The following is a 16,407-nucleotide window of genomic DNA, read 5'->3' as shown; positions in this document are numbered from 1 at the left end:
AGAGCTACATAGAATTCCATGCCTATGAAGGTTGACTGTGTACATATATACACACACTCGCATGCACGCACACACACACACGCACATGTTGTGTTGGTGAGGGAAAAACAGGGGCTTTAATATTTGTTGGTACAATTTGCAGATGGTACAACCTCTATGGCAAGGAATTTTAAAATGTCTAGCAAAGTTATACATGCCTTTACCCTTTTACTCAGAGAAATCCCCAAAACATGCTGGCAAAAAATAAGGTGATAGGAACTAACTAGCAAAAAAACTACAAATAATACAAATGTCCATCAATAGGTGACTAGTTGGATAAACTACCACACATTATAAAAAGGAATAAATGAGATCTACATACAGCTATGGAGTGATCATCAGAAAATATTGTTAATTTTGAAAATGCAAGGAACAGAAAAGCATGTAGAGTATATTTCCTCTCATTTACAGAAGAATGTGTGTGTAAGTGAACCTGCTTCTAATTTAAAAAATGCAGACACAGAAGTGCCACATAGGGACAAGTGAAAGAACAGGGTGGAGAGTCGGGGTAAAAGCTAGATATGTCTTGTTTTTCAGACATGCTTCTAGAGCTATATAAATGTTTTACCAAGTTGTATTGAAAGAATTAAATCAGAATAAGTACCTCAAAATTGAAAACTAAATGAAACAAAGAACCTAACTCTATATGACATAATCAAAAGACATTATTCCAAGTGACTTTAAAATATAATTTCACCATGAGTCTCAAATGGGTATATCCTAAGGTCAAAAGAACTGCAAAGAAATATTAGTTTTGAGCATTTGTACCGTCAGTATCGACTCAATGTACTTGTTCATAAAAATGTGTTTTTCTTAGAGCTGTCTGCAGAAAAGGCCTGTGCATAATGACAAACCAAATACAAAGAGCCCAGTGTCCAGATTCTGGTCTCAAAATACCTTTTCTCACTGATAGAAAGACTTGCTCCTTGGAGAAATGGCTGATGGCAGATCTAAGCACAGGAAATGAACAAGATGAGCCAGAGACAAAGAGGAAAGCGTGAGTCACCAAGACTTCTGGGATCACATCAAAGGACACAGAAGCCAACCTGAAGGAAATTCCATTGGCCAAAGATGGGGCAATTTGAGCATAAAAAGAATACTATCTGTCACTTATTTAAACATATAAATCATGTTAAAATTCATGTGTTTATAATTATATTCTTTTTAAAAATCTGTCATTGCTATGGTTTAAATGTTTGCATCCACCCTCCAAATTCATATATTGAAATAATGCTCAATGTGATAGTATTTGAAGGTGGAGTCTTTGGGAAGTACTTATGTCATGAGGACAAACACCCTCATGAATGGGATTAGTGTTCTCATGAAAGAGACCCCACAGAGCTCCCTAGTCCCTTCCACCATGTGAGGATATAACAAGAAGTCTGAGACTCAGAAGATGGCCTTCAAATGACCATGCTGGCACCCTGATCTCAGATTTCTAGCCTCCCAAACTATGAGGAATAAATTTCTGTTGTTTATAAGCCACCCAGTCCATGGTATTTTGTTTCAACAGCCTGAATGAACTAAGACAGTCCCTGCTAGAGGATGCTAGGAAACTAAACTCATTGTTTTGAAAACTGGAAAATAAAAAGGAGAAAAATCAAGTATTTGTGCCCCCCCCTTCCTAGATGAATTCTCCCTCAGTTTAAAAGAATAAGAAGGAGAGAGGGGAAAATGAAAGTTCTTCTTTTCTGAAAAATTCCATGTTAAAAAATGAAACAAAGGTAGGCTTAGAACATCACCACTTTGCAACATTTAATAAAATTATAGATCTGGGCAATGATTATCCATGGCTAGTTAAGCTATCAGTTGGGAAGCTGGTGGGGAATTTTATAAAAGGATGGAGTGAGTTGACCATATCTGAACCCAATGAAAAATTTCAACATCAAAAAGAGATACAAGCAGACATTCTGTACCTCCTGATGGAAGTACTCAACACAACCTATGAGATGCAGATTTAAAGGGAGAATCAAAAAGAATCAGCAAGCCCCTGGTGAAAGGGTCATCAAATGTTATCTATATCCCAGCTAATCCAGAGGTTATGAATAGACTTCTAATCCTCTGATGGCTTTCATGACCCTATACAGCAGAAAAAGAAGCCAACGATAATGCAGATTTTTATCCTAGAAATGCAAGAATGGCTCAAGAGTAGAAAACAATCATTTCAAACAATATTGGTAAAACATTTTATAAAATTTAAATACTCACTTATGACAAAATCTTAGGTAACTAGGAAGAGAAGGAAAAAAATTTGAACCTGATACATGTGATTTCTAAAAACCTCCTATAAAATTCATACTTAATTGTGAAATATTAGAAACATTGTTTTCAAAGTCAGGAAATGGACATATGTCCTACAATCACTTTTATTCCATTGTTCTGGAGGTCTTAGTTCATGGGGTAGGCAAACAAACAGAAATAAGAGTTAAAGATTAGAAAAAAAAAGAAAAAAGTGATTTTATATAAAAATTACATATCATCCTATGGATTATACAGTAGGATAAAACTACTACAACTAAAAGGATAACTTAGCAAGATTTCTGGATAAGATGTCTAAATAAAAATAAATAACATTCCTAGCACTATATAAATAACAAACCAGCACTAACCAATTAGAAAGTATTAGAGAAAAAAATCCAGATGCTTAATTACTATGAGGAAATAAAGCTATTAAAATATATATGACGTGTGGAGAAATACAATAAAAATCATTGAAAGATATAAAAATTTATAGATTTATACATTTATAAATGAGAAAATTAATGCCATTAAAAATTCAAGTCTCTCCAAATTAATCTATAAATTCAATACAGTTACAATTATAATCCCAACAGGGTTTTTCATAGAGTTGTCAAACAGATCCTAAAATTCATATTGAAGAAGAAAGATCCAAGAATTGCAAAGACAACTGTGAAGAAGAATAAGAAGAGGAAACTGTTTCAATACATAGTATTGTGTAATAAACCCCCAAATCTAAGTTGTTCGAAACAATTTATTTTGTTCATAAATCTACAGTTTGGGCAGATCTTGGCGGAAACCTCTCATCTCTACTCTGAGAGGCACCAGCAGAAGTTGAAAGTACTGCTCAAGGCTGCCACCATCTAAAAGCTCATTAACTCACCTACATGGCTGTTGAGGCTGACTGATGGCTGGGACCTAGGCTAGGCTGTTGGCTGCAACACCTATACTTGGCCCCTCCATAGGGCTGCTTGGCTTCCTCATAACATGGTGGCTCGATCCTGAGACAGCCCTGTGGAAGCTGTATCACACTTTATGAACTAGCCTTAAAAGTCACACAACATCCTATCTGTTTAAAATAGTCAGTTAAGCCTTCACAGAATCAAGGACTGGGGAACTAGACCTCTTAGTGGGAGAAGTGTCAAAGAATTTATAGACAAGTTTTTTTTTTTTTTTTAAAGATTTTATTTATTTATTTAATTGACAGAGAGAGAGAGACAGCGAGAGAGGGAACACAAGCAGGGGGAGTGGGAGAGGGAGAAGCAGGCTTCCCACGGAGCAGGGAGCCCGATGCGGGGCTCGATCCCAGGACCCTGGGATCATGACCTGAGCCGAAGGCAGTCGCTTAACCGACTGAGCCACCCAGGCGCCCCTACAGACAAGTTTTAAAACCACCACAGGTATGTTCCCATAAGATAAGATATTTAAACTATAGCAATTAAGCATGACCCAGGGATACACAAAACATAGGATAGAATGGGATGGCATGATTTGGGGTGGGATGGGATGGGATGGGATAGGATTAGATGGAGAACCTAGAAACAGAGTAACATGTACATGGATACTTGATACAACAAGGGTTGACATTACCAGTTGGTGAGAAAATGATGGACTATTTATTAAAATGTGCTGCTACAAATGATATTTACTTAGGAAAGAAATAAAATTAGGTCCTTACAGAAAAATAAATTCTAGGTGAAATAAATGTATAAAACCTAAAAACAAAAATCAAAACTTTAACAAGAAAGAAATAATATATTTATAACTCACTGATAGTGAATTTTTTTAACTGAGACATCAAAAAGCATCAATCATAAAGAAACAGATTGCAAATTCTGACTAAAAGTAAATTTTCAGTTTCTATATAACTAAAGATACCATTAAAATGCAAAAGACAGGCCACAGCCCAGGAGAATGCCTTTAACTGACAATTGATTAGTATCAGAATATATAAAGAACATTTAATACTCAATAAGGAAAAGGCAAATCGCTCAATACAGAAATTAGCAAAAGCATCGCATTTAGTTCATAAAAAATGAAATAGAATGAAAAAAATACATGAAAATTTCCACAACTTTCCCATTTATCAAGGAGATGTAGTTAAACAACTATAAAATATCATTTTTACCAAAAACTTGGCACATTTTTTAATGACAATATCAAATGTTGGAGGGATTATGTGTACACTACTGATAAATGGATATTTGGGCAATATGACAGCATCTAGTAATGTTAAAAACATCCAAGTCTTGCCAACCAGCAACAGTCACTTCTCTAAGGTATGTACTCAAGAGAAATGCTCACACACACACACACACACACACACACACACACACACGAAGGAATTAACAAACATGTTAAGGGTTTGTGAGAGCAAAATAAACAAATACATAAATAAGAGAAAACAAGTGTTCATCAGGAGAGAAACAGATAAATTATCTTATATTCAAATAATGAAAAATTCAACACTTAAGTGAAAGAACTTGCTTTATAAGTATGTTGAATTTTAAAAGCAAGTTGCAGAAGGATAAGCACTGCATAATATACCACTAACGTATTTTCATACCATATATTATCTATTGATACATACTGATGTAGTAAATGAATAAAATTATGGAAGTGAAGGGTATTTGCCAAAACAGTAGCTTTCTTTGGGAAACAGTGAAGGGCAATGTGGCTGGTGGGGGTACAAAGGAGGCTTTACCAATATGTCACATTTTATATGATAATAATAATCAATATAAAAATCTGAAGCAAAACTATATCAAAATGTTAAATTTTATTATTTCTAATTAATGGACAGGTATTTGTTATATTACTTTCATAATTAGCTCACTTATATTAAATATGTTAAGTGCCAATAAATCTAGTTATTGGACTCTTGATGGCAAGCATAAGAAATTCAAGTCACCCAGATCAGATAAAAATGGATTATTTTGACTCACAGAATCCTACAACAGTTTGAAAGACCAACCCTGAGAAGAAAAAGTTTTCAGCAGATCTTAGAAATAAAGTTGAACCAAGAAAGGTGAATGCCACCTGGATTCTCTTGCCCACTCTGCCATCTGCATCTTTCCGCATGTAATACTGCCATCCTTACCAGAACTGCTAGTACTTCTGCCACTGCTGCCAGCAGTAATGAGCACTTATGGAGTGATTACTGTGTACATGGCAATGATCTAAGCATTTGACATTTAGTAACTAATGTAATCCTCAGAACAATACCACTTTATGGATGGAGAAACTGAGGCTAAGAAAGGTGAAATATCTTGCCCAAGCCACACAGCTGGTAAAGAGTTAAAAAGGCATTAAACCCAAACAGCCATTATTATCCCTGATCACGAGAAATGGATTTTTACCAACCTGTAGAAATAGAGGTATTGAGTGTTTTTTGTATATATATTTTTTTCATCTCATACTTTCTGCTCCTGGAAGAAGACAGATGTTCTTTCTGGCTTCACATTTAAAAATCCAAGGGAAAGGCTGTGATTAGCTGAAATTGGGTCAGGTGCTCTTCCTGGACCAATCACCTGTGGCCTGTAGGAGGCAGCCCAAGGGGTATAATGAAGCATGGAACACAACAGAAGTTTCCATGGAAATGATAAAGTTAGAGCAGGAAAAGAGATTACCAGAGAAAATGAAGACTCAGTTTCCTAAGGCAGGAGGGGAAAGTAAGCATGAGAGGCTATGTGGAAAAATAACAGATGCCCACTACATTTTAGTATTTAGTATTAAATATGGTGCTTGTTGTTTTTTTATACTTTTTTGTTTTATCTAAAATGTGTACAATAAGCATGTATTGTTTTATAGCTTTAAAAAATTTAAATCCTTTCAGCAGCTGCCCCTCCTTTGAATTCTTCTCTTCACTTTTCTCCCCTCGGAAACAGATTCTGGCACTTTGTGTTGGTGGATGAATGGAGTCAATGTCTCCTACACAGTCTCTGATTTCCTCCTGAAAAGTCTAAAATGTTCTCTGTAAACATCCCAGAGTGAAGAAATTAGCAAAGTTATTTAAAGGTCATGCTTAAAAGTTGTTTTAAATGATTAATTGTTTCATTTTCTTTATTTTTGGAATCAGGGTGATCAAACAGATGGAAACAGTGTGTTATAGACCCAGAGACATAGGTTCAAATCTTGGCTCGGACACTAATTGGGAAACAATTGTGAACATGTCTTAATCTTCCTTAAGTTCATCATTTTTAAAATGGGGTAAAGGATAACAGCCTCACAGGATTGTGGGGTGGCAGATGGTATCTGGAAGGGAGAAAATCAGAATGGTAAGAGTTTGGTCCAGGTGGTAAGGTAATCATAGTTTTGTAGAAGAATTTGTCACTTGTCCAGAAGAGTATCAGTGGTCTTCCAGAAATTTGTCATGTAAATGGAATGCATTTCTAGGCTTTTTTCTCTTTATTCTAGGGGAGGGGTTAAGCCCCCTCAGATGTGTGCTCTGTTGGTAATATGGTCCCTAGAGAAGGAACCTGCCCATGGTGTCTTTGCCTAGCATCCTTTCTAGAAAATAACTGTTTTTATGGCATGTTTCTGCTAAAGAACATTCTCCTACACGTCTGAAACTGGAGCCCTAGGAAGAGCCTCCTGTTCCCCTTTCTCAGCCAGAATTCAGTCCAAAGACATTAATAATGAGCTGTCTTGGACACTAATTTCTCTCTGCTACATTAGAGAGGCAGACAAGATAGAAAGCTGTGTCTTAAGAGAGTATTCAGGAAGAGCATTTTAGGTTCTGGGGTCTAGTATGAATCGTTCATACATGTGGTGGCCAAGAAGAAAAGAGAGAAGAGCATTCCTGGGAGGGAAACAGATTCCAAACTGGAAGGGTATGGATCCATGATCGGCAAGAGAGGCGAGATGAGAACACAAGTTGAAAGTCTCACTCATCTGCTGGGGACATTAATCTTTCAGACAGAGGGAGCAACAGTTCATTTCAAAAACTTAACAGAAGTTCGTGTTTGGCCTTACTCCCCAGACTGAGTTTCAGAGTGGTGTGGAGGGCCAATGAGAGTGAAGGAAGATGAGATTTAGAAGGTGATGTGGTTGTGGAGGTGATGGGAGTCTAAATTTGGAGACTGCAGGTGAGGATGGAAGGAAGTGAGCCAACTCAAGATACATCTGGGAGTCTGAATTTGTGGGGCTTGTGATCATTTGGATGTATGGAGCAAGGAAGAGAAGCATGTCAAAAATGAGTCCCTGAGGACAGGCTAGAAGAGTAATGGTGCATTTGTTGAAAAGGGGCATCTGGACATAGTGGCACATTGCAGGAACTGAGGAGCCCCAGAGATAGCTCTAGACGCCTAGGGCAATTACCCCTGCAATAAAACAGTCTCTTGTGAATTTGGCCAATGTAAGACATCCCCACAAACTCCAGGTAAATTCATAAAATAGAGGATGGAGGACAGAGTAGTTAGAATTACAGAAACTCACTCTTGTGCCACCCCCTTCCAGATTTGACAAAGCTGCCAGCACATCTTCCTCTCCATCTCTCTGTTTCATGTCAACAGGAAGCTGAGAGTTTAAGTCCTATAAATTACCACAAGAAGGGTGAAAATAAAACACTAGGAGAATTCAAAGAAGGGAGAAGTTGTCTTCGTTAGGGAGGACAAGGGATGTGAGTTGGGGGTCAAAAGGCAAGCAGGATTTGGATTTTCAGAGAAGACTGGCACCTACTTCATTTTAGAAGAAGATGGGAGAGGGTATCAGGATGAAAAGCTGAAATAAAAATGAGAATGTCTAAGTGCACAGTACCTAGCATACAGTAGGCACTCATTAAATGAGTCTTTGATCTGGGTCTAAATCTTAGCATCTTTGAAGTCACAAGTATCCTTTTGCTTATTTATGTACCTGAACTTTGAGTCCATATTCTTAGAGTTAACAAGGTCCTGTTCTCTCAGTGCTCTTTGTCTTATATAGGGAACTCCTCTTCTCTCTAATCCAGTAGCTCTTATTTGGGGAAGAAGGACTTAACAGACAACTATGCATTGGGAGGAAAGGCTAAAGCCTGGTAGACTGGGCCCAGAATAGGGCAAAGAAGCCAGACAAAAAGGAATAAAAGCTGGCACATCTGTGGGCCACTCAATTCTCTCCTAGGGAAAATCCCCCTGCCACATAATGACTGAATACTCGGTAAATTACCACTAAATGAATGAGTAAGGGAATGAATGAAGAGTCACTCATTTTAATAATAATAGCTCATATTTGTAAAGGACTAACCTGTCATAGTAACTGCACGCAATGATTTATATTCATCTCTTCCTCTTTGGTTTTCCTCTTTCTATAATTATGCAGTTAGGGAACTTTCCTAATATCACACAGGTAATAAGAGATGAAACCAGGACACAAACCCATGACTGCATTTATTGTAATCCCACTAATCCTGTTCCTATATCATGTTTTGTCCCAAAATATTCATTCAATAGATATTTGTTGAGCACTTACTCTGTGCCAGTCATCTACTAGATATTGGGGATAGACTGGTGAACTAAACAAACATGGCCCCCTTTGTGGATCTTGGAGTTGAGAAAACAAAATAAGCAGGCAATGAGATGCTAGTCACATCTGTAGCCCAGTACTTCAATTTCAGCTGTTGACAGTTGCTATGAGAGGAAAACCAGGTGGCATGATCGGGAAGGACGGAGTGCAGGGCTACTCTTAAGAGAGTGGTCGGAAAGGGCATTTCAGAAGTGATGACATTTATTTATTTTTATTTTTATTTTTATTTTTATTTTTTTTTAAAGATTTTATTTATTTATTTGACAGACAGAGACACAGCGAGAGAGGAAACACAAGCAGGGGGAGTGGGAGAGGGAGAAGCAGGCTTCCTGCGGAGCAGGGAGCCCAATGCGGGGCTCGATCCCAGGACCCTGGGACCATGACCTGAGCCGAAGGCAGACGCTTAACGGCTGAGCCACCCAGGCGCCCCGACATTTATTTATTTTTAAAGATTTTATTTATTTATTTATTTGACAGAGAGAGACACAGCGAGAGAGGGAACACAAGCAGGGGGAGTGGGAGAGGGAGAAGCAGGCTTCCCGCTGAGCAGGTAGCCTGATGTGGGGCTCGATCCCAGGACCCTGGAATGATGACCTGAGCCGAAGGCAGACGCTTAACGACTGAGCCACCCAGGGGCCCCAAGAAGTGATGACATTTAGATAAGGTCTGAAAGTTAGAAGCCTGTCCTGCAAAGAAAAACCAGGAGGAGAAGTCATTTTTCTAAAAAAACCCCTAGAGGAAAAACAACAAAATAGTAAGAATTTCCATGGTAATTTTAATTCCCAAGCATTTCTGCACGCATTATTTCACTTCCCCTCACTGGGACAAGGCTTTGGAAGTCATCCCACTTCAGGGTCCTTTCCACAGAATACCTCCAGTTATTTGTCCACTTTCCTCATCACCATTTCATTCCATTAGTTAATAACTGCAGGGTTGGTGTAAGGTGCAACCACCTCTGAGAGAAAGAAAATCCTCCATTTAGTTAAGAATCAGCGAGGAATAATGCCCAGTGCCAGGATGAGGAGTATCAAAGCAAAAGGTTGCTGACCATTGTCCAAAAAGCAACTAGTTGCTCTTTAGGGAAAGCCAAACACGGCCTGCCTAATGAGCCTTGAAACTCTGAGCAAACAAATTCAGAGTCCACATTAGAGGCAAACACAGGGCATCAAAGAGGGGATCATTAAACACACAGACTGGCTATGACCCTCCCTTCCACGGGGGAGGAACTCAGCAACCCTGGTGAGCCATCTTGGGGACATGCAGTCAGGATGGGCTGGGACACATCATCTCCCTAGAGAAGACATGCCCAAACCTCCCTGCTCATTCTTGCCCCGTTAAATCCCTGAATCTCTCCTCCTTCAGTCCACACTGGACAACCAGAAAATTTCACTAAGAAAACTCAGAGATTATCGGGGCGCCTGGGTGGCTCAGTCATTGGGCGTCTGCCTTCGGCTCGGGTCATGATCCCAGGGTCCTGGGATCGAGCCCCGCATCGGGCTCCCTGCTCCGCGGGAAGCCTGCTTCTCCCTCTCCCACTCCCGCTGCTTGTGTTCCCTCTCTCGCTGTCAAATAAATAAAATCTTTAAAAAAAAAAAAGAAAACTCAGAGATTATCAGTGTATGACGTGTGGACTGCCACTGTTAATAGGATAGAGACTGCTAATCCATCATGGCACCCCTTCCTCCAAGCCTGCAGTCAACCTCAGAATCCCTCTCAAAACAAATCCACAAACAACTACTATTGTGCAATAAGAATTGGAACACAATAAGAAATCTATGTGGCATTCCTGCATTCAAACCATTTTAATATCACCATCTCTAATGTTGAATCCCCTATAGCCCTCTATGGGGACTGATGCCTTTGAGATTACCCGTTACAGTATAACAACCATTCAGTGAGCACCCACTGTGCACCAAAATACTCTATTAATTCTCTCCAGTCTCTCTACTAACTCACTCCCACTGCAACCCCATGAGGTAGGAGATAATATTAGCCCCATTTTATAGAGAAGGGAATCAAGGCTCAAAGAAGAAACTAACAAAGGCATGAAGCTGGTAAGTGACTGAGCCAGAACACAAACCTAGATTTTGACCTATTCCAAACTTGGGGCACTTTAGACTACTCTACAACATGGTTAATTTTTTAAGAGGACAACATACGTCACTTAAGAATGAACATTTTTCCAGATTCTACTAAGCATAAACCAAATACCAATAACCAGCCCTCCACTAGACACTTTCTCATTTCTAAACTCACAGCAGCAACAGCAAGATCCACAACTACTGAGGCAGATCTTCTTCCCTGCTAAGCACCTTCTGAGAAGTAAAGCCACTTGTAAAAGTCCCCGAGGTAATGAGGTGAGATCAGACCCAGGCCTTGTAACCCTGAGATAGGTCTTCATAGAACCCTGAAGAACAGCTGAATTTATCCCTTCCTTCCTTTATTCAAACTGCAACTGGACCCTGGCTGCCCACTGTGTACCAGCTCCTCTGCTGGGCAGGGGGCTACATTGATGAGCAGTTCCCCACATGTCCATGGAGCCTCTCATCTAACAGAGAACACAGACATTAAACAGACCAGTGCATGGAAAATCACGTATTTACAGCTGCCAGCTCTCAGGGCCCTGTGAAAATAAAATAATGGACAGTTCAGTTTTGAATACAGGGAAGGTGGGGTCAGATAATTCTTCAGATGGGCCTGAACGGACAGGTCCGGTGAAGCATCTTCAGAGGAAACAAGGTTCATGTGAGTTAATGTGGTACAATATTGCTGCAAAAAGAAAAGAAAAGATGAAAAGAAAGGAGACAAAGACTTACTTGGCCCCCAGTTTGGCCAGGAACTTGCACTGGAACCCAGCACGGGGGAGTGGGGTGGCTGTTGAAGCACCCACTGCTCACGTCCCACCCAACTGACTCCTGGGCAAGGGAAAGCATGTTCTTCAGGATGACTAATGCAGAGACAGTTCTGAACACCCAGCCTTGGCTTTCTTTCTGTCCCCTGTGCATTAAGGTAAATCCATTCACCACCAGATTTTCCCAGAACACCAGACAGATGTCTGTCACCTGCTGCAACAGGTAAACTGAAAACAAGTAGAGACTAGCAGAACTTAAAACTTGAGCCAAACAACATCTTTAGTGGAGTCCATGTGTTAATCAAGCCCTAAGAAACATTCTCCTAGAAAAACAAACAAACAAAAATTAACCCTTCCTAAGTATTCTCTACCCTGAGATGGGATGCTTACAGCACTGATGTGCTTTGCAGGCTCCCCTTCTCCAGAGTTGGGCCTCATAACTAGATTTTAACATTTTGTGTTTTATAACTAGGAAGCAAGTATTTGAGGGCAGAGGTGATCACAAGCCCAGGTAAATCTGAGGAAGAGCAGGGAAGAGCTCAAGAAGCCCCAGTTGTTGATCTTTTCTGGTTTCCTCAATGGATATGCCCCAGATTTACTTGAACAGTCTCATTTCCTTCCTTATATTAAATGAAGTTAATATGCAAAATGTAAAAGTATACATATTTTTTAAAAAATTGAATTGATGAGGGTAATTTCCACTCTTGTCCATGTTGAAGTAACTAGTACTGGACATTCTACAAACAACCATCAACAACAAGAAAATGAAATTGGATACATGAAATGACAGTTTTCAGACAAAGAACAACAACCATCTGAAGACTTTAAACATTTTGAAAGACAAGAAATAGATGAGATAAGCTCTATGATTACCCCAGGCTTCTATCTGGAAGCACCTTCTGGACTACAGCATAGGATGGGAAACTGTGATAAAGCATGGCAGTATCACCGAGTTGATGAGAGAGATCAGAGTTCAGGAAGGTGGAAAATTTTCAAGGCAGAGTACAAGAGCATACTCATGATCATGGAAATATTACCTTTTTAAGTTTCTGTTTCTTCATCTCTAGAATCGGAATGTTTCTATTTAACCCACAGTGTTATTAGAAGGATTGTAAGACATCAGCGATAGCTATCATTTACAAAAAACCTACTATGTACCAACTACTGTTCAAAAACTTTATGTTTACTTTGAACAACCCCCAAGGTAGACACTAATGCTGCCTCATTTGACAGCTGAAAAATCAGAAGATTGATGTGGTTGGCGGCCTCTAAGATGGCAACTGTGACCCTGACTCCTGGTAATCACACTCTTATATAATCCTTTCCCCTTGACTATGGACCAGATATCACTCTGAGATTATTAATATCACTCCTGAGATTAGTTTATAAAAACACTGTGGTTTCCATCTTGGGTGTCCATCTCACTCCCTCTGAGGTGCCCTACAGAGTCTCATGTGGCAAGGAACTAAGGGAAGCCTTGAGCCAACAGCTAGAGAGGAACTGAGGTGCTCATTCTGATAGCCCATGAGGAAATGAATCCTGCCAACAATCACATGAGTGAACAAACTTGAAAGTGGATCTTCCCCCAGTCGGGGCCTCAGATGAGACCACAGGCCTGGCTGATGGCTGAAACAGAGGACCCAGCTAATCAATCCATCCATACTCAAGATTCCTGACCCATGGAAATTGTGAAATAACTGTTAGTTCCTTTAGGCCACTAATCTTGGGGGGTAATTAGTTATGCAGCAATAGATAACCAAGACAAGTGATATTAAATTATTTTCCCAAAGCCAGGACAGTATAAGTGGACTAGCTCACATTAAATAGCAACCAACACTCATCAGGATAATGATTGTGATTGTGATGATGATGATGATACTGATGGCAACTGGTGATCTAAATAGCCCAAAAAACATTCTACCAAAACTATGGCCAAAATGGCTTTCTGGATGAATTCTTCAAAATGCATCCTTCTTCTTCAAAAAAGGAAGACACAGTCTACTTTCTCCAGCTTCCTCTGGATGCAGAGGTTCGGCACAAAGAGCATCATGCCTACTCCTTCCAGACGGGGTGGAACTGCCCAATGGTGTCCATATCTCACTGGAGAAAGTTCTGGTGTTGGGATGAAATAAATATGCACACCAGAGGGAATCCAAACTCAAATCGCTGGGCTTTTTAAAAGCTCGTATTTGTATATTTGATGTGCAACCTAATTAGACCAGAGCATCTTTAATTAAGTGTGTCAGCCCCAGTGGAAGCCACAGAGTTCAATGCTAATAAAGCTGATAAAGGTTTTTGTTTCCCAGACTTCTTTTATTTAATGCCTCAACCATGTTAAGCCAATCTGTAACATATGGGCAGTTCTCCCACTATGGATTTATCATTTGGGTGTTTCTTTCTGTGAATTAATGCAATCAAATTCCTGCCAGTGTTAATTATTTTTCTCCAAGAAGCAAATCCCAGAATTTAGCAATAACCAGCTGCGATTTACTGCTGGCAGTGCAGCAGAAATGATGGACTCATGCTGTCTGCCACCGCCCCAGGCAGACGGAGAGAGGGTTCTGTGCTCTGGGGCTGACCTCAGCTTTCAGTGCTTCCAGACACAGGCAGCATTCTTGACATTTGCCAGCCTTACCACCCTTCCAGGTGCATAAATCTCAGGGTTTGCAATAATCTGTCCTTCTAGAAGTTTGGCTGGTCACGAGGAGACTATCTGCCCAACAGACTCCCTCAGGTAGAATACACTGTCTGCCTGGACTCCTTCGTCAGGTCTTTCTAATAGAACAAAACTCCTCAATACAAAATTCCTAACCTCTAGGTCTTTCTAGTGCTCTTCCCTAAGCTGGAATTCTTTTCCCCACGCTGGCCCATACCGGCTAATCATTCATCTTCCAGTTCTTGGTTTAAATGTCACTTATCTCTGTCCAGCCTATTTAACAGAGTTCTCAGTCACAATGAAATCTTTCCTTAGCTCCCTATTTCATCGAAGCCCTAAGCACTGGATCACAATTACCTACTTTCTTTATTCATTTGTTTACTTATTTATCATGTTCCCCCTGTCAGAGAATATGAGCTCCCTGAGATGGGGTCATATAGCCTTATTTAGTGCTATATCCCTGGCTCCAAGAACATGCAGGAGACAGACTAGGTGCCTGGTCAATAGCCATGTCATGAATGGATAATGAGATCTCAAAGGGACGACTGTGTGTCTCTTCTCCCCAAGTCCTGCTCTGCATCAGAAATACTATAGGTTCCAAATAACTTCAAGGATTCTTTTGATGACTGGGTGAGAGAGTTACCCTGCAGCCAATAACAGGACAAATAAAAGTCAACAACAAGACAGAATATGTAGCCATAGTTGGCCCAATAGTGAAGCGGATCAGAAATTAGAATGAGCAAACTGGGATTTGAATTCTGGCTATGTGGCCTCAAGCAAGTCATTTACCCTCTCTGGATTTTTGTTTCCTTATCCATAAGAATGAACACAACCATAACCAAAAAGGTGTGAAGGCATAATTGGTAAGTGATATCGTTTAACAAATGTTCTTTGGATCTGAACTGGAGGAAAATCAACCTCAGGAGAGGAACTGGTGTTGTTCTTGAAGATATCCACATACAAAGGTAAATAATCACCCAGCTACATGATTAAATTGTGGTGGAGGCCCACATGAATGTAGAGAGTCCAAGGACCAATTCTCAACATGCTATGTCTTGCTGAAGATGCTTCACCACAGCTGCATGTGTCATCACATAAAGGAAGTTCCTAGTTCTGGGATACCTACCTAAAAAGGAAAAGGACTAGACTTCTTTCAAATTTACCTTCATATCTCTTTTCACTCACTCCACCATTGCTCAGTTTCCCAGAATGGCGTGACTGCTCATGGACATTGGCCTTGAAGTGCCAAGAGAACAGTGGTATCGATAGCACAGGCCCTTTAGGGTAACCAGTAAGTCTAGACAGCTGCAACCCAAAGACTTCACTTTCCTGCCTGTCAACTTCAGAGTGAGAGGAAGCACCATGGCTGCCAGGAAGCAGAAAACTCAAAGGAAAAGGGAAACTGTCATTCATTGAATGTCTACTTGAGGCTTCAACTGAGCTGGGCACCTTACAAACATTATCTGTTATAAACTAACCGGAAGAGGAGAATAAAGAGGTAGAGAGTCAGAGTAGCCCAAGGAGCAAATTCCAAAGCCAATATTGTTTTCCACTTATCCATCCATTCATCCTTTCAACATTTATTCAGCTCCCACTCCGTGCAAGGCAGAGATTTCCCATATGTCTTGTGAGCCCTCCAACACATAAAGGGGAAGGGTTAAGCTCCTCTCCATGCATGTAGCTGGGAAAGGAAGGTTCTAGAAAAATAGCCCTCTTAGGGAACTCAAGATCTCAAATCTGTTTTCTATTAGCTGAGAGGCCCAGGAAGAGGGGAATTGACCCTCATACCATGATCCCATGTTATCCTGCTCTCCCCACTCTGATCTCTCCATGCATGGCAGTCTAGCCTTCCATCAAACTGTAAGCACTGAGAAGCCAAGTTCATGCTGTTGGTAGCCCAGTGAGTCCTCAGAGGCTAGCACATGACTGTCCATTCCAACAACATGGAAAGCCTCTAAACCAGAAACATCTACTGAGTAAGTCTTTTCACTAGGTTCTTGACATGATCATTCTTGCTTTTAAAGCAATTCCATCCTAACTGGAGGGTATTATGTTGAGTGAAATAAGTCAAACAGAGAAAGACATGTATCATATGATCTCATTGATATGAGGAATTCTTAAT

The sequence above is a fragment of the Leptonychotes weddellii genome, chromosome 16, assembly GCF_054177405.1.
Source record: "Leptonychotes weddellii isolate Sample4059 chromosome 16, ASM5417740v2, whole genome shotgun sequence".
In the NCBI taxonomy this organism is placed as follows: Eukaryota; Metazoa; Chordata; class Mammalia; order Carnivora; family Phocidae; genus Leptonychotes; species Leptonychotes weddellii.
This window is presented reverse-complemented; position numbering follows the sequence as displayed.